The sequence below is a fragment of the Colius striatus genome, chromosome 2 (genome assembly GCF_028858725.1).
Source record: "Colius striatus isolate bColStr4 chromosome 2, bColStr4.1.hap1, whole genome shotgun sequence".
NCBI lineage: Eukaryota > Metazoa > Chordata > Aves > Coliiformes > Coliidae > Colius > Colius striatus.
Window position 1 is genome coordinate 81,990,802 of NC_084760.1, and position 23,412 is coordinate 82,014,213.

At 41.7% G+C, this 23,412-nt stretch overlaps 1 protein-coding gene across 7 annotated transcripts in view; it reads left to right on the forward strand.

Annotated features, from left to right (window-relative positions):
* PPP1CB (protein phosphatase 1 catalytic subunit beta) overlaps positions 1-23,412 on the forward strand; it is a 99,319-nt gene that overhangs the window by 52,704 nt on the left and 23,203 nt on the right. For 6 of the 7 annotated variants that reach the window (XR_009818293.1, XR_009818292.1, XR_009818296.1 and 3 more), the window contains exons 9-11: positions 3,189-3,275; positions 3,888-4,025; positions 21,956-22,112. The gene's annotated coding sequence lies outside the window, so the exon portion shown is untranslated. The remainder of the gene's footprint in view (positions 1-3,188; positions 3,276-3,887; positions 4,026-21,955; positions 22,113-23,412) is intronic. The other variant, XR_009818295.1, reaches the window with a different exon arrangement.

A 23,412-nucleotide genomic window follows, 5' to 3' on the forward strand; every position in this document is an offset into this window, starting at 1 on the left:
ATGTAGCAGAGCAGTTCACAAAATGGGTTGCTTCTAAGGCCAGATCAGTCTCATCTGTAAAGGACAAAGGCTGCTCACTGCAGAGTGGTTCAGAGCTGTTCAAGGATGGAACATGTAAAAAAAAATAATAGGGGTGAGGCACAGTTTCCAAAGATCCCCTGTATCTTGCTCTAGTGCTCTCCTTTCCCTGTTACTCAGATTAAGCCCACGCCAGGTGAAGTCCTGTTTTGAGTAGATGACTGTCTTGGAGGATAAGCAGCAGGAAAGGAGTCAGGGAAATGAGCTATTAAAGCCTTTTGCTTTGGTAATATCTGCAGCTTGTCAAGTTGTAGCATTGTCATAACTCTAGCGCTGCATTATTGCAGCTTTGTGTTCCGATGACCCCTTTGTCCTGTTATGCTGCAGGGGATCAGGGAATACGGATTCTCTGAGAGTTGTGCCTCGGATTCTATCATTCAGGAAATGTCTGCTAAGTACCAGGTGGAGAACACGCCTCTCCAGGCTATCTGTGCTTTCAGAGCTGAGTATCCCTGCAAAATTCCTTTTAGAAAACTGGTTTCACTATGAGTAACTATCAATATTGCTTTTACAAAACTATATTTTCCAAAAAAAGCACTCAAAAGTGGCCAGGAATTCAGTGAGATTGATTGTAACATAGGAAATTAGTTAATGGTTGTTCCCCAAAAATATAACTCTGAAGACAGGTAGAAGTGTATTGCAAATATATTTAAGTTCAAATTTCAACTCTTAGTACCTGAAGAACAGACACATGCAGTTTTCAGAAATCCTTAATTAGATGTTGTGGAGTTTTATCTATTATCATAGTTTCACCATGAAATGTGAAGAACGCAGCTTGAAGTGAACCTCTGTTCTCAGCCCAGCCTCTTGGGCAGATGGATATCAAAAGGCTGTTTTCTTCTGTGGACATCAGAAGACTGAAAGATTTGTCATGTCAAATGTACCAGGGCTTACAAAGACAAAAAGCATAGGTGATTAAAGGGAAGTTTTGCATTTAAATTTAAACTTGCTATTCTGGTAGTCTAGATTTTTTGGTGTAAATACTTGCACTGGATCTGTTCGTGTCCTTTTTAGGGGAGTTCAGAATCACTGAAGCTCTGTGGGAAAAGCTAAACCATGCGATTTTTATCGAATTCAGAGGCCTGTACATTCTGTGCAGTACCAGTGAGGTGACTCCTTCTCCGATCAAGTCATGCTGTGGTTGTACCTTGTTTATGTTTCATTATGTGCTGTTTATTAACAGAAAACTGTGAAAGTAATCAGCTGTTTGGAGGACCAAAGCAACATTAATAAAGCAAAAAAGTCCAACATTTTCCAACAGGTTTAATGTTGGAAATTGCTGATTAAGTAAAATGGAAGCTTTTCACACATGCAGACACATTCAGTTTAGAATTTCAAGGAAAGCTTTTGAGCCTTTTTTTAATTTGACGAGCCAAAAGCATCTCATCCCAATTATAACTTTAGATGTTGCATGCAATGTAAGTTGGTAAAAAGCACTTTGAAAGGCAATTTCGGTGTCCTATTTTGCCATTTTTTGTATTTTTAATTATAAACCAAACTTGAGTGTTTTGATATCTTGAAGAGAGGATGGAAAGTCTGGTTTGAAGTCAGGTACTGCCTGAGATTGGTCAGTGTCTTGTGTAGATGTGAAGTCAGCACCCTGCATAGTTGGGTGGAGGAGTTAAGATTGTAGGGGTTAAGAGAAAATAGAGGAACAAATATTCACATTGAAGCTGCACCGTCTATCTCAGCCTTGGTCAAACTTTAACAAATGGCTGATTTAATATAGCTGAATCTGAACCAGAGGGCTGGTAGAAATGTTAAAACTCCTGGAGCAGGGTCTTGGAATTCCATCATCATTGCGCTTTCCCACATTATGAAGTTTTGTGCTTTGATTATCTGTCACTGATATGTAAATTTGAGGAAAGATTCAAAGAGGGTTCAAAAAAGACAGGATTTCTCTGAACACAGGAAAGAGGACTTGACAACAGTAGAATGCACAGCAGTTGATTATCAGATAACATAGTATCATAGAATGGTAGAGTTTGGAAGGGACCTTTAGAGATCATCTAGTCCAATTGTCCTGCAGAAGCAGGTCCACCTAGATCAGGTCGCGCAGGAATGTGTCGGCTTCATTATATATACCTAGAACACAGCAACCTAGAGGAGATAATCCTATCATTATAAAGGAAGTGCTACATTACCTGAGGTCTTCTGGTTTCCAGTGTCCATAGAGATCCATAGTTATTCAGAGTGGTAGGTGATGAAACAGGAAGGGAAAAGCAGGAGTGGTTATCTGGTTCTTCCTGTTGGGCATGAATTGGGAGGAACTTGAGCTTTGTATCTGGCTGTGTCATTGTTCGGGGACTAAACTGTTAAGTAGTAAACTATGTGTCCTAGCTTGTTCTCTGGTCTGCTCCTAGCAGGGTGCTGAAACATCCCTACAGAGATGAGACCGTAACATTACTAGTGGGGTTTGCGGCGGCATGGTTGTGGCAGTGCCTGCAAGGAAAAGTACGGAGGCAAGATTTTTACACACAGGTCACTTGAATATCCTTAATAAGAAGCTTCTTGCACATGATTAAGCAAGAAGAAAGTAGCAGTACAATTGCTTCTTTGTATTCAACAGATGTTTCTCAAACTAAGTAGTAAATGCTTAAGACCAACAGTATGAGCTAATCTTCCTTGAAGTAACACCCTCTGCTATCTCAGAATAGTTACGATTGTTAAGATTCCGTAGGTATGTAGACATGCTGGGGATCAAGGGTTCACCGTTTCAAGGTGTGCAGCACATAGAGCAAGAGGGACCACCTGGTGGTAAGACATTCAACCCAAATGGAAAGACATATGAAGGAAAGCATTGCAGTTTGCTCAATTCATCTATTATCTCACTGGCCTTTGCTTAACGGGCCTTACTCTGAAATAACAGCTTTCAATTTGCCCTGCTTTCAAATTCCTTAAAAAAATCCTTTTAGAAGAAACTGGGCAGAGGTTAATAGTAGCTTTACTTTGAAATCTGCTTATGCTTTACATAACATAAAAGCCTGCCTGTCTAGGTTAGATGTCTACTTAGCTCTGTGCCACCTTGCACGAGCATAACAAGTAAGACTCAGTCTTGAACAACAAAAGGTCAACTGAATTCCAGTTAATCCATTTCTTTCAACTCACAGAAAGAGGAGAAAGAAAGACACCGATGCAGAGTAGAATGGCATTCAAATGGTGAACTTCTCATGTAGTTTCACAGAATTGGAACAAAGGTAAGTTTAGCCTGTTTACCCACAGTCTCTAGTTTGGGATCAAATCCAGCCTTTTCCTATTCCAAAGGGAAGAGTTCACCTCATTGGGAACAGTACTGAGGCCAGCAAACAGTGTCTGGCAGATCTTCTAGCAGCTACAAGGAGCATTTCAGCTCTTCACGTGAGTGCAGCCAGCCATGATGGGCTATATAGATGAATCCTGGTGTTGTCTTTCCTTCCCCCCCCCCACCCCCCAGCCCTTCTTTCAACAGCTGGGAAAACTTCCATGGATTTGAGACCTACATTGAAGCTGAAAATTAGTCAGCCTGGGTTTTGCCAGCATGCAGTTCTGCTGGCCATGCTCATACACTGTTCTGACACTACCTGCTACTGAGGTGAAGCATCCTACTCCTCTGAGATTGAATGGGGTACCAAGCAAATACAGCCACAGAGTTTTTGGTAACACAACTATCTCCTGCAGAGCTAGCTTGGGTCCCTAGGCACAGGACCACATCACAGATGTATGTGTTTGCTTCTTCAAATATGTTAGTTTGTGTAGCTGCCAAACTGCATGATGTGATCATACATCCCTGCTTTCACTTCCAGCTAACTTTTGTTATTGTTGCTTTTCAGATTTGTGTCTCATCTTGGAGGAATATCTGCAGCTTTGTTTCCTGCAGAGAAAATGCTAGTTTGAATTCTTCTCACTCCAGAAGGATATAAATCATCACTAAGTCACGGGCTTTCTACTCTGAATGCAATAGGCTTCAGGTGAGGTCCTAAATCTGCTTGTGTTGTATTTTCTTTCTACTTGAACCACACTTATATTACTTCCCCTGTAATATTTCTTGGCCCTTGGTAGCACTTATGAAAAGTTACAGTTTAATACTGTAGAAGACTGTCATTAATGTGCCAATGACTCTGTCTTTCATATCGCTGAGGATGCTGAAAAAGATGCCTGGAGACGTTTCTCTGTATTTCAAGTTCATGTTTATTCTTATTCTGTTTACAGTGTTTAGGAAGATCTTAGTTTGCATGATCTTGCTCATATCTGAGATGATTTGAATCAATTTGGAAAGGTGACCTTGTGTAAATTATCTTCTATTATCTAACCCTATATCCAATGGTTCCTTTTCGTTTGCTGGTGACATGCCTAAAATGAAACAAACACAGTAATATCAGGAACTGAAATTAACCAAAGATTTGTGCTTTAGAGTCCCAGGCAGTAGATTTTTCTTACTTCTCTTGTCCTCTATATGTCTACAGATTTTTTTTTTCTACCCCTCAGAACTTGTTCCTTTCAGTTTATTGGCAGTAGATGCTGTCATTACTGTCACAGAGCAGAGCTCAGCATTTTTTCAAGGATGTTTTGCTATATTGCATTTTCTGTCCCAAGATGGAAGTCAAATGTGCTAGCAGAAATTTAGCAGAACCCAAGAGACACTTCCTCATGAAGAAAGAAGATGCAGACAGACAGTTTAGCAATGGTGGTAGTCTAGCTCTGTCTGACTTCAGTGCTCGGTGGGCACCAGGAGCCGCTGCCTTTCACTGAGGTTTCTATAGGTGGTGTAGTTCCAGGTCTCTGCATATGATTCAGTGTTTGTCCATATGAGATGTTTGGTATCCATGCGGTGGGATGGTGATGGCTGGCAGCCAAACTCCCACCAGCTGCTCTCTCACTCCCCCTCCTCAACAGCAAGGGGAGAGAGAAGAGGAAGCACAGGAATGAGAAAGCTTTTGTTGAGATGAAGATAGGGAGATCACTTCCAGGTATCATCACAGGCAGAAGAGGCTAGACTTGAGGGAAATTAACTTAATATATTGCCAATTACTATATATGTATTTAATTACTGATTTGGGTATTGGAAAATAAAAAGACAAACACTTCACCACTTAGAAAATACCTGTTCTTCCCCATTTTCCAGGCTCAACTTTACTCCTTTTCTCCTTGCTCCTCTCTTCCCCTTGTTGTCACCAGAGGTTACGTGCACTCAGTCTCCTCAGTGAGGCAACTGGGAGCAAGCTTATGGTCAGTACACAGCAGTTGCTCTCTGCTGCTCCCTTGGAGTCATGCTCTCCCTCTCTGGTGTGAGCCCTCCCCAGACAGCAGTGACTGTCGCTTTTATATCATCAACTAATACAGGATTCAGTACCCCAAAAGCCCAGGGCTGGCCACAGTGCCTGGAAGTGGTGGCACTGCAACCCGTGCTGGGTAGATGTGAGGATGCCCAGTGACTGGAGAGCCTGTGCTGTCCCTTGTCTCAATGTCAATGGTTGAGTGTGAAGGTGCTCAGCACTTTCCAGGATTGGGCTATCAATAATAAACCACTTTAAATATCTCAAAAGCAGTACTGTGATGACAACCCAAGTAATTAATTGCATTACTTTTAATAGACCCTTCAAAGAGTGCCAAGTCTGTGACATCTGCTTCAGGGAAGAACATTTTTAATGTGATGATGCCTCAAAAGGCAGGCCACAGATAGGCTGAAAATGGCCATGCAGGGGAAACAATGTTTTAACAGCCTGTTAAGGTCTCCTGCTTATTGCTCAGTCAAAAGAAATAATTAAAAAAAAAAGACCATTTCCTCATTTGCTGGTGGATGATTTAATTAAGACCCATTTCTAAAACCACAAGATCTGTCTGCCCAGGGTGCACTCTGCAATTCTTGGAGAGCACCATGTTCTCCTGCACGCACCTTATTTCTGTGGGTATCAGTATTACTGTTGCTCATTTTAACATAGTTCAGCCAATGGTGAATCAAATCCAGAGGAGACCTCATCCTCAGCTGATGCAAGCAGGCTTGCCCCAGAGCAATTAAGAGCACTGATTAACTGCAGCAGAGTATGTGGAGCTGGAGTTTTCATACAAACACAAATTCACTTGCTGCTCTGGTTCTCTTGGGGAAAAATGCAGATGATGTTATTAAAATAGGGTTTGTTTATTGACCTTCTCTAATGTCTGTGTTTATAAAATAATCTTGTTTATTAACAAGTCATCTTTAGCTGAGATGCACTGTGTTCTCTGAGACATTTTGTGCAGAATTCATGAATTGAAGCTGGACGAGCTGAATACCAGGGAATTCATTTTAGAGGATATGATCTCATCATCTCACTAACTATTCATCTCTGGAGATGGATAGATTTTGGCTGGCAGCTGTAACCCTGGAGATAAATGCATCCATATATTTGAAGGAAATGGATCCTTTTTAAAAAATGAATTTACTATTATATTTTCATGCTTGTGAGAAGAGCCAGGGTTTGGATTAAAGGCTGGGCTTGTTCTTGTTTTAGTGCTTGTACCTGCCCTATTCCTATTCAGTGGACTTAATGTGCAAATAAATAGTGACCTAACTTTATTATCCTGCTCCAGTGAATCTCAGGAGGATTTGCAGAAATGCAGCTTTTTAGGGTCTTCATGAATCTCTCTGCACCAAGAACTGTGTGCTGCCGAGACAGTGCAAAGCTGGTGGAGTTGGCTTTATGTCTCAAAGGAGTGGACTTGTGTTTCTGGTTGGTTGGTTGGTTTGTTTTCTGGAGTCAGTCTGCAGCCCTCTTTGCCCTGTGAGTGTAGCAATGGTGAATCACGGATCCTACAGTGCTTCAGAAACGGAGAGAGAGACAGTGTACCATGCCAGGTAGAATGTTCTTAATGTTTTAAAACGTCAGCATGTAGAAAATAGAGGAAAAGTTGCCTAAAAGCAGGATGGAAGCAGGGGAGGGTTGTTCAGTGGGTCTTTGATATCTCTGTGGCATGGAAACAGAGAGCTGGCAACAGTGCTTCAGTGACTGGAAATCTCCAAGGTAATTTCCAAGATTCGCTGATGGCTTACACGGAAATTGGGCAAATAATTTTACAAAGGAGTACTTCCCAGTTAATTCCTCTTCTCTTTGCCGTTTCCTCAGCAAATGACTGTTTTATTGCCAAAATTTACTTATTTGGCTGCACTGTTTGTACAATCTTCTTTATATATTATGTGCCTAAATTTCCAAAGGACTCATGATTTCCCCTGACATTAGCTAAACCTGCTGGAATTCAATATCTGAAAAAGGAAGCTTGCTATGTTTCTGTAAAGCAGCAAGTGGAAAAACTCAGCTTCCAGCATTTAAAACCAGATCCAAAGCTTGGTCATATCTGCTCTGATGCATTTAGGTGAGTAGGAAATGTCACTGCTCTGATTCCTAGGGGCTGTTCTCATGTTTAAACATATCTATCTTTTTTGCTGAGCTACAGACAATGTCCCAGAAGCTTAGGTGAAATGAGCACTTTGATGCTGAGGGGCCAAACTGCCCCATGTGCAGATCTACATTCAGCACCCTGCTGTATGGGGAGCTACACCCTTGAGAGGAAGAGGGGTTCCATTTCAGTTCTATTTACCCTAGATGAAGAGAGCAGACATAAACGGCCGTGGGGAGGGAAATGGGCTTGCTAGGAGATAGGTTATGTCCACAGTGATTAGGACTGAAGATCTGAGTGAGAGCTCTGTTAATGAAGCAAAGGCCTTGTAGAAGGGCCCAAAGCCTTAGGCTGGGTCTTCTGGGTAGAAGTTCTGGAAAGAGACACTGGGGAGTAGTGTGAAGTTGGGAGGTATAGAGCCTGATGCTTTAGCTCTTGTGGTGTGCTATGGGGGTGTGGGGGGGTGCATAATGCTGTACCCAAAGAAGCTGATGCTGAAGGAGGAAAATGGATGAAGGAAGGAAAACTGAAGTTTGAAACTGAAGTCTGACTGGTTCTTTTTTCACTCTTGTTTGGACTTTGTTTCTGGGTATTAAATCATCACCTTTCCTAGGTTGTGACCCCACGATGAGAGAATCTGATATGAATGAGCCTATGGCTAAACTGAATAATCACTAGCTTGAGGAAAACTTGTCTGTATTCAGTGTTGTAGAGTAGGAGACTATGTTTTACTAAGTCCAGTAGATGTAGTCACCTTGCTCTGCACTCACTGCCATGTGAGCAATCCCACCATGTAACATATCCAAAGTTATGATAAGCTAAGTGGAAACAAAAATACTTTTATGATGTGGTGACAAAATGGCATTTAAAAAAATGAGGCACCTTGAAACGCTGATCCTCTGCTGAGGTGTTTCACATGTTGCAAATTGCAACTAGATTTTCAAAACGAGGAGAAAGAAGAGCAGCAGCAGCAGAAGACTTGAAAGGGCTGTACTAGACACTGAACATTAGTGTTCTCATCTCACGAGAGCAGCATGAGTGAGAACCGTTGCCTAAGATTACCAGATGATGTTCAATAGGTATCAAAAAAGGAAAAAGATATCATTAAACCCCCTTTTCCTTGAGGTTTCACCTGTTACAAACTTGATTGTGTGAGCCTAGTTCTTGCATGTTGTAGCTGAAATTCTGCAATTGTCCTTGGGACAGAGTAATGAGTGAAGAACAACAAAGGGAAGTCATCACATAACTTGAGAGAATACTGTTGGTGCATCTGTCAGAGGTTAGCAAGGATTAGACTTTACAACAGCAGACACTACAGAGAGTAGACTGGTAACAAGACTGTCAGCTCCTTTGCCTTCTGACTAACCCACAATGTGAACTGAAAATGCTTAAAGATTTTTGGTGTTAGTAACCTGTTGAACTCCACAAGTACTTCCCCATCCTGGCTGGAGAAGACTGGAAGATACAGAGCTTTTGTGTGAGCTGCAGGCATATAATTTCAGTGAATGTTTCCATTTACTTTCACTTGGGCAGCTGTGGGCCTATTGGTTATTAATACTTAGACCTGAGTATTAAAATCTTTCCTGGAAAAAAAAGTAAATTAAAAACTCACCTAGTGTAAAGCAGATTTTAATAAAGCTGCATAAGTTTTTTGTAAGGGGTTATTTCAGTGCCCGCTGGAAGCCATAGAAACGTTTTAACTGACTTTGGTGACTACTGATGAGATGAAGTAGGCTGTTTCATGGGAAATCTGGAGGAGAATGGTGATGGTACTATAATAAGACTGTGAACAAAAGCCATTGCTCTCAGTAGCATCAGTGGGGGGGAGGGGGAGATTTTTTTCTTAGTCTTTCTTGCAGAGAAAGAATATAAAGGTTAGGAAGGAAGAAAGGCCCTAGAGCAAAGAGAAATATGAGTCAGAGCTTCATCAGGACCTGACTGTGGCTGAGGTTTTCATCTTTGTGCACAAAATGAATATAGCATACAGATCAACTAGTGAAATCAAGACTTGTATGCAAAATAACGGAAGTATATGAATTTAGTATGTATGATGGCTTAGTTTTTCAATCTGCAGAATAAAATGTGACAAACTTTCAAAGAAATGCAGTCATCCTTGTTGCAGTACTAAGTGCTCTGTGGGAGTTGCAGCACTGATTAAGTTATAGCCTGTGGATTTCAAGGGCACTTTTTCAAGTGTGACAGTGTTGATAATGAGGTTAAACTTCACAGGGAAACCGGGTGATTCAAGGAAGCTGAACTACAGTGCTGCTTTCTGCACTGTGAGCTCTGCCCTGCTCAAAGGTCAGCTGGAATAGGTGGACCTAGGAGAGAAGCAGCAAGTGAAAGGCAGTCTTTCCTTGCTGTGGTGCAGAGCAGGAAAGCAAACTTTGCCCTCTTCAGTTTTTCCACAGTGGCACTGCTTTGGCAAGGAAGGTACCTAAAAATATGTTGGGTTTTATTGGTAATGTGCAAAGTTCTATTGGTGTTTTCTGCTGATGTGGACTCTGTGTGCAGAGAGCTGTGCATCTTTCCAGAGCCCCAGTGAAGCCAGGAGGGTCTATACAAGTGCTGGAAGTCTCCTATGTGGAGATCTGTCACTGTAGGGTTTTAGGTACTGTATGACATAAGGATCCTTTGCTGCACAAGCAGCAGTTTTGTGTTTGAACATGTTGCAACAATATGACAAAGACTTGAAAAAAATTGCTCCCAACTTTAAATGAAGAGCTAATTGCTAAGAAGAAAATAATAGGACTACTGCTTTTCTTGTGTGTTGCCTACTTAGTTGACACATCTCCAAAATCAGCTGCTACAGAGATAGATTTGCATTTTTTTGAGAATGCCTTAGGTAATCCAAACCCTATACTTGGCTATACGTTCCCACTCCACTCGAATTCCTTTCTGAAGTGATGAACACACAAGGAACTTGAATACACTGTGGAGGAATAAATGTTACAATAATTTGAAAGAGGGATGAAAACCCACAAAGCATGCTGAGTTGCTGTTTTCCAACTCGTGAGTTAGAACTTTTTTTGGGTTTTTTCTTTCTGAAGCTACTGCATTGGTTTCCTGTCTTCCATTTCTTTCTTTGCCTGTTGAAGGATGAAATGAGCCCTGGTGAAAAGAGAAGTCTATGCCTTGAAGTCCTATTCTACACATTGAAGTGGATCTTAATTTTTGCTTAGACTTTGTGCCAACTGTCTCTTAAGCAAATTTAATTCATTAAAAAAAACCCAACAGCTTTATTTCTCCCTTTGCATGTTAAGTTTGGGCAATGTTCAGGCCCAGATGCTGTTTAGCTCAATGAAGAAAAGTTTTAGCTTTCATTAACACACACACAACTTACTCAGTGTTTGTGGATATATCATTTTCTATTTCCTCTTCAGCTTCATTTTAGCCCGCCCATATGAGATGCATGATTTTGCCATTTCCTTTGTTGTTTTTCTACCACACACTGTGGTGTACACGTGTGACATAGGAGAGAGTTGCCGGGCACAGTCTAATGGGTTAGCAAACCCCAATTTACTGCCTTTCTGTTAACCTGCATAGTGTCTTTCAAACTGATCTTTAAGCAATTCTTCCAAATTTTTCCTCCAGTAACTTTTATAAGTAGTGATGAATGCTCTTGTTGCTGGATCAATTTTGGGAGAGGCAGTCGGTGTGAGGGGCTATCTGCCATTAAATAGGCCAAGGACACTCTGCTCAATAGCACACAATCCCACACCAACACCCAAATATTGTTTTGATTTCTTCCCAGTTGTCTCATTCAGAAGCTACTTCCCAACAGCTCAAGGTCAAAAAGGGGAATGCACTTGGTAGCCAAGACCCAAACTGGGAGAAAACATAACATCTCTTGTGCAGGAAATGTGAATTGTTCTGTTTCCTTCCCTCAGTGTAAATAATTATCTCACTTGCACATCCCTTGTTAAGTGACAGAAACTGTACTTTCCAACAGAAGAGATGAGATACTAACTTTCTGGGCAATGTAGGTAGGCAGGCCTCTAAGACTGAGAGGAGGGACAGGCAAAAGCTGGCTTTCAAAATTCATGTTAGCAGCCTTTTCCTCTGCAGAAGCTTGGGGGAGGTGGTTCTCAAGGAAGTTTTGAAACATATTATTACAGTAAATGTAGGCTCTAATCGTGGTACTGAGCTGATAATCCTGGAAACCAGAGCTCTCAGCTTACCCAAGAAGCCTAGCACGGGGCAAGGAGCAGAAGCAGGTGCCTCCCCACCTTGACCCCCTCCCGGGAGCAGAGAGCATAGCTGCATCCCTCTTCCCAGCAGCTGCTTTGCCTGCAGAGCTGCTCCTAATAGAGTATTGACTCACTGCCACTTGAAATATCTCACATACTGACGTTGCCCAGAACCCAAAGTGTATTACCTCTGCATTAATTGAAATGTAGCTTTCAGCAGCCCTTAAAAACGTGCTCAACTGTAGTGTGAAAGCATTTGTTTCCAGTGGGGATCCTGATAACTAGTGAGATTCAGGAGCGGTGACTGACCTTTGATCATCGGCTTTCAGCTTGGCTTGCTGCCTTGCTGGGAGGAGGAAGGGAAAGTTCTTCCTTATAAGAGCCAACTTCATGTCAGTGTCTCCCGTTAACATTTAGTTTGTTTAGCTAAAAATGCACAGCTTTTGAAGCTCTCTTTGTATTGAATTGCCTGGCTCCTTTCCCCACTGATACTCATAGCTCAAAAGTTACGTCTTACTTCATATTTAATCCGTATGTGACTTCCATTTCAACAGATATTGCAGCTGCTGCATTTCCAAGTTTGCCTGTCTCCTAGCTTCCCCCCCATTTCACCTCAAAAACCGCCTTGGGATTTTCCTCAAGGCTGCCAAAGTCAACTTCACCTCTTCCTTGGAACTTCATTAGCTCAACTGCTCAGGGACAAAACCACTTTTTGGATGCTGCCCAAGTGCTGCTGCTCCAGCTGTACTCCCCCAAGGGCTGGAAAGGTAAGAGCCAGCAGCCCTGTGGGTTGCTGAGTGCCTTTGCAGTCCTTGGACTTCTGAGGGAACCCAGGCTCTCACACTTGCAGCTCCTTCAGGATTCATTCCCGTTCATCCTCCCCGGTTGCTTTTTCTGATCGTTCTTCATGGCAGGAGGCTCAACTGACACCTGTTCAAATCTAGGTTTTGGATTGCTGTCTGCTACATGACCGGGTTCCTCCTGTGACTTTGGAGTAACTCATGCAATCTGAGCTTGACTCCATGCTTTTCTCTCAAATTATTCTGATTTACCTTGGTTATACAAAACCCATTTAGCACATGTCCCTGGTAGCGCTTCATAATTAGTGGAAACAAAAGCACGTAAGTATCTTTGGCTTCTACCACACCTAAAACCAAAATGAAGTCTTGCTAACACCTGGAAAGGCAAGCTTAAAAAGGAAATGCAGAAAGGAGAGCACAGTATTTGAAAGCAATTTAAACTGAACACACAAAACAAATGCATCCTGGGATAGAACACAGAAAACAAAGGCATCCTGGGACAAAAGCTAATTCTGCAAGGGCAGCTGCCCTCTTTGAACTGTGTTTTTTCATGGTGCACTGCACCATTACTCCATAGGTTAAATAACCACCGTGTAAGGTCAGTGGCCCATTCAGGAGTGTGCTAATTTCACACAATGCCATTGCTAATAGGCAAGATTTAATGGAAATCACTCTTGTAGCTCTACTAAACAAATTTTAGATAATTTTGATCTGCCTTGTTAGAGAATCAGTTCATTGTTTCTGGCAATTTTCTTGTTGGAAGATTAGTCTCATCTTTAAATACTGGGAGAAGTATGCTGTTATTTCTGTTGGCGTTCTCCTCCTCTGCTTTAGTTTCATGTTTTCTGGTGTTTGACAAGGTCCATACAAGTAGATGTGCAGAAAAGGGGGGAGGAGTAAATCTGTGAGAGGGTTGAGTTTAGAAATGTAACCATTTTTGCTGTCACCCTTAATGGTATATTTTGAACCTGCTTTGTTGCAACAGGTCACAAATCACTTTGCATTTTCCTTGAGACATGTATTTGTTGGAAACCTGTCTTGGTGTCTTGAATCAATTAATCATATACCACTGTTACAAGGTTTCCTAGAAAGTCCAAGATTTTGGTCTAATGTGAACTAATATAATTCCATTGGCTTTAGCATTGCTCCTTGATTTTTAGAGTAGCATACTTAAGGGGTAATTTGCATTGTACTTACGAGAAGAGGCTTGTAAAGGGCACCTACCTGTGAATCTCACTGCCTTTACGGTCCTCTGGATTTTGTAACCTGCCTTGGTTGTGAGTATTCCTATTAGCAGTCTGCCTGAATGTGCATTAGCAAACATTAAGGCAAGAACCATCACCACATACTTGTTGATACCTCTGGAGATTTGATGTACCACAGCAGTAGTAACCAAACTGTGAAGACAGGAGGTCCCAGTTCTCAAAAAGGAACGATGAAGGATGACATTTGGAGTCCCTATCCCTGGAGATATACAAAAGTCATGTAGATGAGGTGCTGAGGGACATGGTTTAGTGATGGGCCTGGAAGTGTGAGGTTAGTGGTTGGGCTTGATGATCTTAAAGGTCCTCTCCAACCAAAAGGATTATGTGTATGTGCAATTTAAATTATGGATTTAAAAGCACGTAATTCTAAATGGTAGGTGTCAGGAGGTTGGGGCATCCCTTTTGTCTATTGTATCTAGCAACAGGACAAGGGGTATTGGGATGAAGCTGGAGCACAAAAAGTCCATTTAAATATAAGAAAAAACTATTTCACTGTGAGGGTGACGGGGCCCTGGCACAGGCTGCCCAGAGGAGTTGTGGAGGCTCCTTCTTTGGAGGCCTTCAAGACCCGCCTGGACATGTTCCTATGTGACCTGATCTAGGTGCACCTGCTTCTGCAGGGCAGTTGGACAATGATCTCTAAAGGTCCCTTCCAACCCTTCTATTCTATGATTCTAATTAGTAAGTCAGTGTGCCTGTCAGAACCTGAGTGGCATATTTGTGTATTCTGGTGAATGCATGTTTTACATTTGGGCTTACACTAACATTGCTCAGTAGCCCCCAAGGTTCTCTTATTTGGCCTCAACCCAGCTGTGTGCCATTCTTGCCTAAGTGGAGTTTCTGAGTGAGGGCTGTAGTCTGGACTGAGTTTTGATGGCTTAAGTTATGGTAAGGCTTTGGACTGAGAACCTCTTCTTTTTCAGTAGGTAAGCACATTTTGAAGGTCTGCAGTAAGAGAGCATTTAACAAGCCTCTGCTGGAATGAACACCAACAGATTGTAAATTGCAAAGTGAAGTGTAATTGAATCTGATCTCTGGCTTTTACAGATTCTAGTAATTGGAAATTGCCTTTCTTTGAAATGCATGCCATTCCTAGGACGCCTTCTTCTTGAAAGTGTGATCTGGTCATTTTTAAAGACATAATAATGTGAAGTAAAAAGTGCTATACAGACCCTTTGGTACTGATGGAGAACGGCAAAGTAGAGACTTTGAGATACTCTCTGCTGTGTCATTGGTATTAAACTAAGTCCTGCACAGTAATTAACAGCTTAGCAAATACAAACTTGGTCCTTGAATAGCCACGGCCTGGAGCCCAAATATCAGTGTTCTGTTCCAGGTCAGAACAGATGACCTACAGCAGGGCTGAGTGGAAGCAGTCACTGCTTGCACTTGGCAGAAAGATGCAGAGTGCCGCGGGGCTCCCTACCAGCAGGTCCACATCGTCCTGGCTATACCACAGCTATGCTCTTCACACCTCTTTAGACTCAGCCTTTGTCTGAACACCCTCCAGCCCAGTGGCTAGGCGGTTCAGTGTGTAATGCACTGTGTCTAAATGTCTAAAATATTTCTTCAGCCACAGAAATAAAATTATTTTCCTAATGTTTTCTTCTCAAATGTCTAGGAGATACAAAGGTAAGGTTCGAACTTAAGGAAACAAGCCAGATTAATTCTAGACCTGAACACTGTCTTTTGTAATGTTACAGACTTGCTGTTTAAGGAGCTCACTCCTTCTCTTTCTACGTCCCTTTTCTATCTCAACATCTGTTCTTTTTCTTTAAACATGTAAAGGCAGATACATTTGTTGCCTTGATATTGATTAAAGATTGTGTGGGAAGCCACAAACAGATCTGAGCCCTGGGATCTTTAGTGGAGAGCTTTAGTGGGAGCCTACTTAGCTTTATCAGAAGAAGACTAAGAATTAATTTGCTTAGTATAAAGTGCCCTCATGATAAGATGGTACAGTCGCCAAAACATGATTGAATGGCTCAAGAGGATGTGTGGAGATGGTGAAGTATGTCTCAGCCATCTGGAACCTGAGGCTAAGCAAGCTCACACTAGAAATTTGGCTTATACTTTGAAAGGGTGATATATTGCTGAGGAAAACCTCATAAGGAGTGATTGATCTTATCCTCCTCTTAAGACAAGACTGAATAACTTTTCAGAAGACACATTTTAGGAATATATTTACTTAAACACATGGTTATTTGGTTCTATATGGGGCTACTGAGTTGAAATTAAAAGAGTGATGATATATTAGAGATAACAAAGCGTGATTGTGGTGGTCCATTCTTGCCTTAAACTCTCTGAACCTATAACAGACCAATTTCTCACCTGAGTGTGCCAGATGAGTGGATACTCAAAACTAGGTCTAGATCTAAGACAACAGCCGTGAATTCTAGAAAATTCAGAATATGATGGAGAGCAGGAACTCGTGTGGACCTTTCCCCCATCTACCTACTATTTCCATGGGGGAAAGAAACATTCACAGTGCTCTTAGGCAATGCTGCAGGTAGAAGTTGGCAATCACCTTCTTCTTGTCCTTAAAATAGTTGTTTTGTTGTCCTCTTTGTTGGTGAGGACATACCACCACTTGTCCTGTTGCTGTGCATAGTGAGTGATAGGAAATATCCTGATGATCAGGTGCTTTGGGGGGTTGTTATGGAAGAGGCTGACCAGCACCTACTGTTCCAATGGTCAAGTCTCTTTTGTAGTTTCAAAGTAGTTCAAAACTGACACCCACCTGCTCTGTCTGCCAGTCAAGATGATCATGTTCTCAACTTTCCATTTCATGGGCAGAGGTACATGAGAATTTAGACTGTAAAGACAATTATTACCTGCAACTGCACTCTGCCAAGATGTGGTTACAGGTTGGGTTTCAGTTTCACGTTTCTTATTTGCTGTAGCTATTTGGACTGGCTATGGCATTTTGCTCAATGTTTTTCCTTCATGAAATCCATCTCCTGGTATCTTCTTACTTAAAAAACATATTTTGCATGCAAGTTCCCCAGATAGCCAATGCCTCCCCAATTCCCACCTTTTTAAGGAAATACAGCTTGAGTAGCCATGTGTGCAGGGCAGTGGTGTTTGGAAGAGTGGGAGTGTATTACAGTGAGCACAGGGGAGGAGATGGGATTAGGTACCTATTGTCCGTTGCTTCCATTATTTCAGTTGGAGTTTGGTGTGCAGATCTCCAGCAGTGGGTAATGCAAGTGAGGCACCTGAAATTAGAAACCACTTTTAATAAACACTGTATAAATAACATTAGTATGAGGGATTAAAGGAAGAGTATTGAAGGAATTTAAGGGCATGGGGTTGATGGTTCTCCTTATGACCCTCCTCCGAGCCCGTGACCTAATCCCACTGTTTAGCCTGCAGTATTAATTTGCAGCGCCAAAGCAGTTGTCTGTTTTGGAAGAGGTAACAGTTTCACATATGTACCATATTTTAAGAGTGATTGATTTCAAGGAATCGGAGTTTTAGTTACACCTAGGTAATTCTGCTAACTAATAAATATATTTAGCGTTAACCTCTTTGTGGCTACTCAGAAATATCTGTGCACAGTCTGAAAGATTTCCTGTGCTTCTGACTTTTTTTCTTCCCCCCCCCACCCTCATGCTAGTGTCAGTGCTGGTATCTTCTTTTCTCTAGTAAAGATAGAAGTGCTATTGTTGCTCTTCCTGGGACATGACATGCTACCTGCACATTTCTACCTCTGAATTCACAGCCAGGCTTCACCCAGAAGGTACTGACATAAATAATTTTAATTTTGTGCTTTGAAGGTTCCCTCTAGTCATATAAAATAGATTCCATTTGCATGTGTTTTTCTGAAGTGCTGAATGCATATGGATAGAGCATACCCTTTTAAGTAACTTTTGTATCCAGAACCTTAAGCCAGATCTGTTTAACAAATATTGAATGAACATGTCATCTGCTGCTCCTGTGGTAGTGCAGTGCTGTGATATTTCTACTGAAAGGCTAGCTGCAAGCTGGACAGCAATGTGTGGAACACAAGTCAGTGGCTCTGCTGTGAATTCCTCTATGAATCTGTTATGTGATCCTGAGGAAATCTCGTTGCCTGTCCATTCCTGCTTCTTCCCCATGTCTCATCTGCTGACAGTACTCTACTTAACATGTTTCCTTTGAAAGGTAGTAAATATAGCATTTTAGAGTCCAAAACTGTACCCTTTTCAACTCATTTTGTACTGATACTGTTCCAGTTGGGTTAGATAAGACATATATAAAGAAGATTTCTGTTTTCACATGTTGATACCACACGTCCTGAACCAGACTTACAAAGGTATTACCTGCTGCATAATCAAGCCACAGAGATCTAACCTCATGAAGGTATTTGCTCAATTGTGTGGTTTTGAAAATGCAGGCACTGTGTTAAATGTCTTCTTTTCAAAAGTATTGAGTACTTTCAAGTTCACGATTACAAACTCCCATGAGAATAAAAAGTGTTGGATCTTACAGAAAAAAAAAACTTGAAAAAACCACCATGAAACTCCCACATTTAATGCTGATAACACACGCTGAAGGGTTTTTTTTTTTTAGTCAGCCACTGACCAAATAATTCTACAGTGCTGTTTATCTGTACCTTCCATTTGTCTGCATGGTAGGAGGAAATACTTTCAGTTTGGCTGGCTACACAGAAGCACAGAATTGTTTATGTTGGAAAAGACCTTTAAGATCATTGAGTCCCACATTGTGTTGCAAAGCAGTAATTAAGTTGATAAAATTTCTCTCGAAAATTCCTCCAAGTGCAACTTTAACAATCACATAGTGAATGATTTAGAAAATGCAGAAGTTCGCTTTTCCTCAAGTTTAATTATAGAAACCGTTTAACTGCTTAGACCTCCCCCAAATCAGTCTTTCCTAATAATATGTAAAGATTCTGCTCGGTATCTGTGCGTTATATGTGTGTGTGTGTATTTACATAAAGTGTTATTGCAAAACCTTCTCTTTGTTGCATAATGTGCCATGAAATACAATCATCAGCATACATGTATGGCAGTAGGCTGTGCAGTGGAAGCAATGCATTGGTAGCTGCCTTAGCTTTCCCTGTGAATCTGAGGTGGCATGCACTGTACAAGTCTATATCTAGGTAATCTATGCAGGCCCTACCACAGAGAGCAAGACAAGCTTCATCTACAAAATGTGTTTTGCAGAGATTTCCGCGGGGAAGGAAGCATCTAAATAGCTTAGTGGCTTTGGAATTAAATATATGGCAATTCTGAGATTTCTCAGAGTGCTGTCTTTGCTTCTTTTTGAAAATGTAGCTGGATGATGAGGATGATGCCTGTGCCCGTCTTTCAGACAAGCAACTGTTGTGTAGGGTGTTGCCAATCATCCAGATGAGATCCAAAAGCAGAGCTCCCACTCCGCTGGGCTCTGCCACGCTGCAGCCAGCGCTGGGAGTCTTCTGGCTGTGAGATCTTCAGTCTTACAATCGATGCCATTCTACTAAGCAAAAAGAAATACAATATTCATAGGGAGGAAGAGAAGGAAGCAAGGAGCTATGTCTCAGTTTCGCTAGCATGCAAGCAGGAAGATAGACACCTGGATTTTGATCGTGCTTTCCTTTTCAATATGCTACATGTGACTCAAGGTCTAACAGAGAAAAGGAAATATCTCTTCAGATACCAGATCTCGTATTTAGAAATTAGCATCAAGTTCTCTTTCTGTGCCAAGCAGCTCCTGGCTAGATGAAGACGCTATCTCGCTGCTTTCACCTGCGGATCTTTTACTATGAAATTGGGTACAGATTTTTTTAATGGTCACTTTAAATGAAAAAGCAGCCTGCTAAGTCTCCTAGAAATACTTTGAGAGGTCAAACATAATTTGCCATGTAGGATTTGGCCAAGACACATAAACTACTGTCTGCAGAGTATTGAAGGTTTGAGAGCCTTAAAATGACCATTAAGGAGTATCCATAAGCCTCTGTTTTTGTCTCAGATAAATATCTGTGCAAGCTGCCGTTATCATTTAGCAACATTGTTGAGCACTGTCTCAAAAATTTTATTATTGCATCAGCTCAGCTGCAGATTAAACAAGAGGAAAGCAAAGCTTCCTCTATGTTTCCTGCAGTTCACATACTGCCAGCATTACAAGGGTAAAATAAATGGAGTGGGGGGCAAGAGGCTGCCAGCAATAAGCCTACTTTCTGTGTGCATTTTAATAGAGATCTCCTGCTACACCGAAGCCTGGATGTGGCTTAGTAATTGGCTCCTCTGTGTTACCCTGTCCACGACTCATCATTTGCAGCACATCTGGTACTAAAGTCTGGACCTTGCTCTGTTACGTGGTCTTAACCTTGCTTTGCCCTTCTACCTGACAACAGCTGCTTTGTTTCCTTTCACTAACAGTCAGACATCACAAATTCCTTCTCTCTGAAGCCATTAAAACAGAACCAGCACCACCCCAAGTGGTTTCAGAACTAACTGATTTAGATGCTAGAGTCTGCTGCAAGGCCAAAAATAACTCCTCATTTCTTTCTCCTTCATTGGTGAAAGTAGGAAAGAAAGTGGCCAATGACAGAGACACAAATCCCCTGTAGGCACCAGAGACAAATCTATTTCGTGGCAGGAAAAAAATAATGCTCTTGAAAAATGTTTCCTAGCTCAGGCCAATAGATACAGAACTGCTGCATGCAATTTTGCTGAACTGATGGTATCACTTGAATGGCTCACAGACTACATAAAATGCATTACATAATTGTATTTTTTAAACACTGTCCCCAGCTGTGCTGATGCACATAAAAGCTGTGTTTACAATGGACTCTGCACATGTAATTATTTTGTGGCACTAGCTCTGTGCATTTCCTTGATGGATGCTCCATGGTGCATAAAATTGTAGCTTTTATCATAGATTCTTGAATATATTCTTTGGCTGTTTCAGCTTTAAATACTCCGTTGTCCTCGCATGGGTGAACAGGACTGATGCCCGGAAGGGCTAAATTATAGCGTCTGAGAGAACACCTTTAAGTCCTCTGGGTATAGCAGAGGAGGAGCATGATGAGTGTTGAAGTTAAGGCACAGCTGGGTCATGGGAAGTGCTGAGTGGCAGAGCTGGCTGCTTCTCCGTGAGAGGTTTGCTGTCCTGCTTCTCAGGGTGGACCAAGGGTTCCTCTCCTATTTGGCCTGCACACGTCGGGCCTGGCCTGATTCACGCTGCATTGACCCCAGCGGCTTTGCAGCACAGCCAGGCCAGGTACTGCCTTATGTTCTGTGAGCATCAGAGTGTTGGGGCTGGAGGCTGACAGTGCAGAGGCAAACAGAATGTGGCCCATACTGTTGAGATCAAAGACTAGCTTTGATTTATTTTCCATTCTGTTTGTATACAGCAAGCAAGCTTCCAGCATTTCACTGTGAGCTGTCCCTTGTCTGTTCTCCATCCAGTTGTGGAATAGCTAACATTTCTTCATGCTAGGGCAGTGGTTGATGTGCACGACCCAGTAAAGAGGACAGTGGGATATTCATCTTTGATCTGTTTCAGTACTCTCGAGTATTAATATCACTGTGAAAACCTAGATGCCGGAAGGATTGGCACATAACACAGTCCAAGAGTTTTGCCTGCCAAGCAATAACACTGGGAAATAAATAAAGACAAAAAGTAATACAATATCCTGAACAAAAGCCTCAGAATGATGGAAAAGCAGCATCACAGCTAGATACTTGAGGGGTTTTTTTACTTCTTCTTTACTATTGTTGCAAAGAATTGTCAGGCTTTTATTGTCAATAATGAAAATGGTTTGTCATTTCACTTCTCATCCCTGGCTAGCCTTAGAGATGAGACTCCACAAAGGAAATGCGGATTTTGTTGTGAGCCAGTTATTAATGGCAGGTGTTTGGTTGGATGTCAGGTCTGCTTTCTGGTAGTAGATAGCTTGAATTCCTTTGTTATCATTCCTTGCCCTTTTCAGTCCTATGTTTGGTCGTGGAAGCTGGAAGCCTATGCTTCCCAAAGGACAATTGCACCATGTAAAGCAGTAACTGGTCTAATGCCAATAGTGACCAAATAATTCCACAGCAAATGGCCCAACCAAGTTAACCAAGTTTTCCACCCTCAGATGAATATAGTCTTCTCCCATCATGGAAACTGTTCAGCTATGGATGTCCTTAGCATTCCCCCCTCTGTTTGGCATGTGAAGTTTACATACCAGCTTCTAGGCTGTTGATGCATTTTGTACCAAAGGGTCAGGCGATGGAAGAACAATCTTTGGAGTGGAAAAAATGTGGAACTGCAGAAGTTTATTGTATGTTCGTTTGCATAGTCTGCCTTTCAGATAAACCACATCCCTGCAAGTGCACTGGCACTTGAAGAAGTGTCCTTGGATAACCTGCACAGAAACTGAACCACCAGAGAGGGACTACTTCAGAAAAGTAAACGGATGAAGGTACCAGAAGCAGAGCAGGGGAAACATTTGTGGGGTAAGCATCCCTTTGTATTGTTCATACATGTGTCCATCCTGTTTCTGGATCACAAGCTGTTGTTATTTTATTAATATGGCTTCTACATACAAAACATAACAGGTGCATTTCTCACTGGAGAAGATGTATTGTTACTGAAATATGAGAGTATTATTTTCTAAAAGGCCTTATTTTCTGCTGCTCCCTTACTCTACAGAGCCGGCTATGGGGGCCAGGCCAGCCATCTAGGCCAAAAATGTTTTTCAAATGTGGGATCATCTTATACAAATCAGAGTAATTCCATGTGATTTGATAAAGCTAATACTTAAGCCAGTAGAGGATCTAATTCCTCGGTATTTTGAACAGAGAAGAAATATTTCCAGGTATAACATGTTTGCATCGTTCCTCTTCTATGTTAGTTGCAGTCCCTTGCTGGAGCCACTTGTGCAAGACTTTAGTGTTTATCTTTACATGGAGATAGATAAGAGTTGCCTGTCTTTTGCAAAATGTTAGTGTTACATACAGATGAGACTAAGAATCCACGCTGATGTTAGTACAAATTTCACAGTTCAATGAGAATGAAAACAGTACTCTTAAGACTACTGTTTGAACCCTGACTGCGTGACTCTAAGTCACCCAAAGCTTCTCTTTGACTTTGAGAAGTCAAAGTTCGGTGTAAGTGATGTCATGGCCATGGGGTTTAGGACATCGCCTTTGTTTCAGCGAGCTCCTCTTGGAAATGACCAACGAATCCAGAACGAAAACAGAACTTTTTTAACAGATTTTTTGGAGCGCCATAATTCCATTCTTGCTACATTACTGTCTGTGAGAGGCTTTTTCTCTTTTAATTCCATAAAGAACTATCACTATATTATCTGAGCAGTTATAAGACTAAGATTATGTAAGTTGAGCATAATAGGATGTCTGAAAAACTTTGTTGCTTACAGCCGTGGAAATTTCTACATTGCACTTCTGTGGTGACTCAGCTGAAGATCTCCCATATGATCTAGGAGAGTGCATGGTGGCGCGATTGCCATCTTTCGAGGGAGTGTAGCATGGTCCCTCAGGTATGACCTCAACTGCAGCCTGGCTCCCTTCCCACATCCTCTGGGTGTCTCTGGGCAGTCTTTAGCTGCTGATCAGCAGATACTTACTGCAGTTGCTGTCATGCATTGTTCTGTCCTTCTAGGAATGTTTACCTTATGTTTTTAAAGCAATCCACCTTTTTATTTGCACAGCAGGAAAATTCTCCCAGATAGCAACCTCAATATGTACTTTCACAGTCTCTTTCTTCTAGAGGGTATTTTTGGTGCATAAGTGA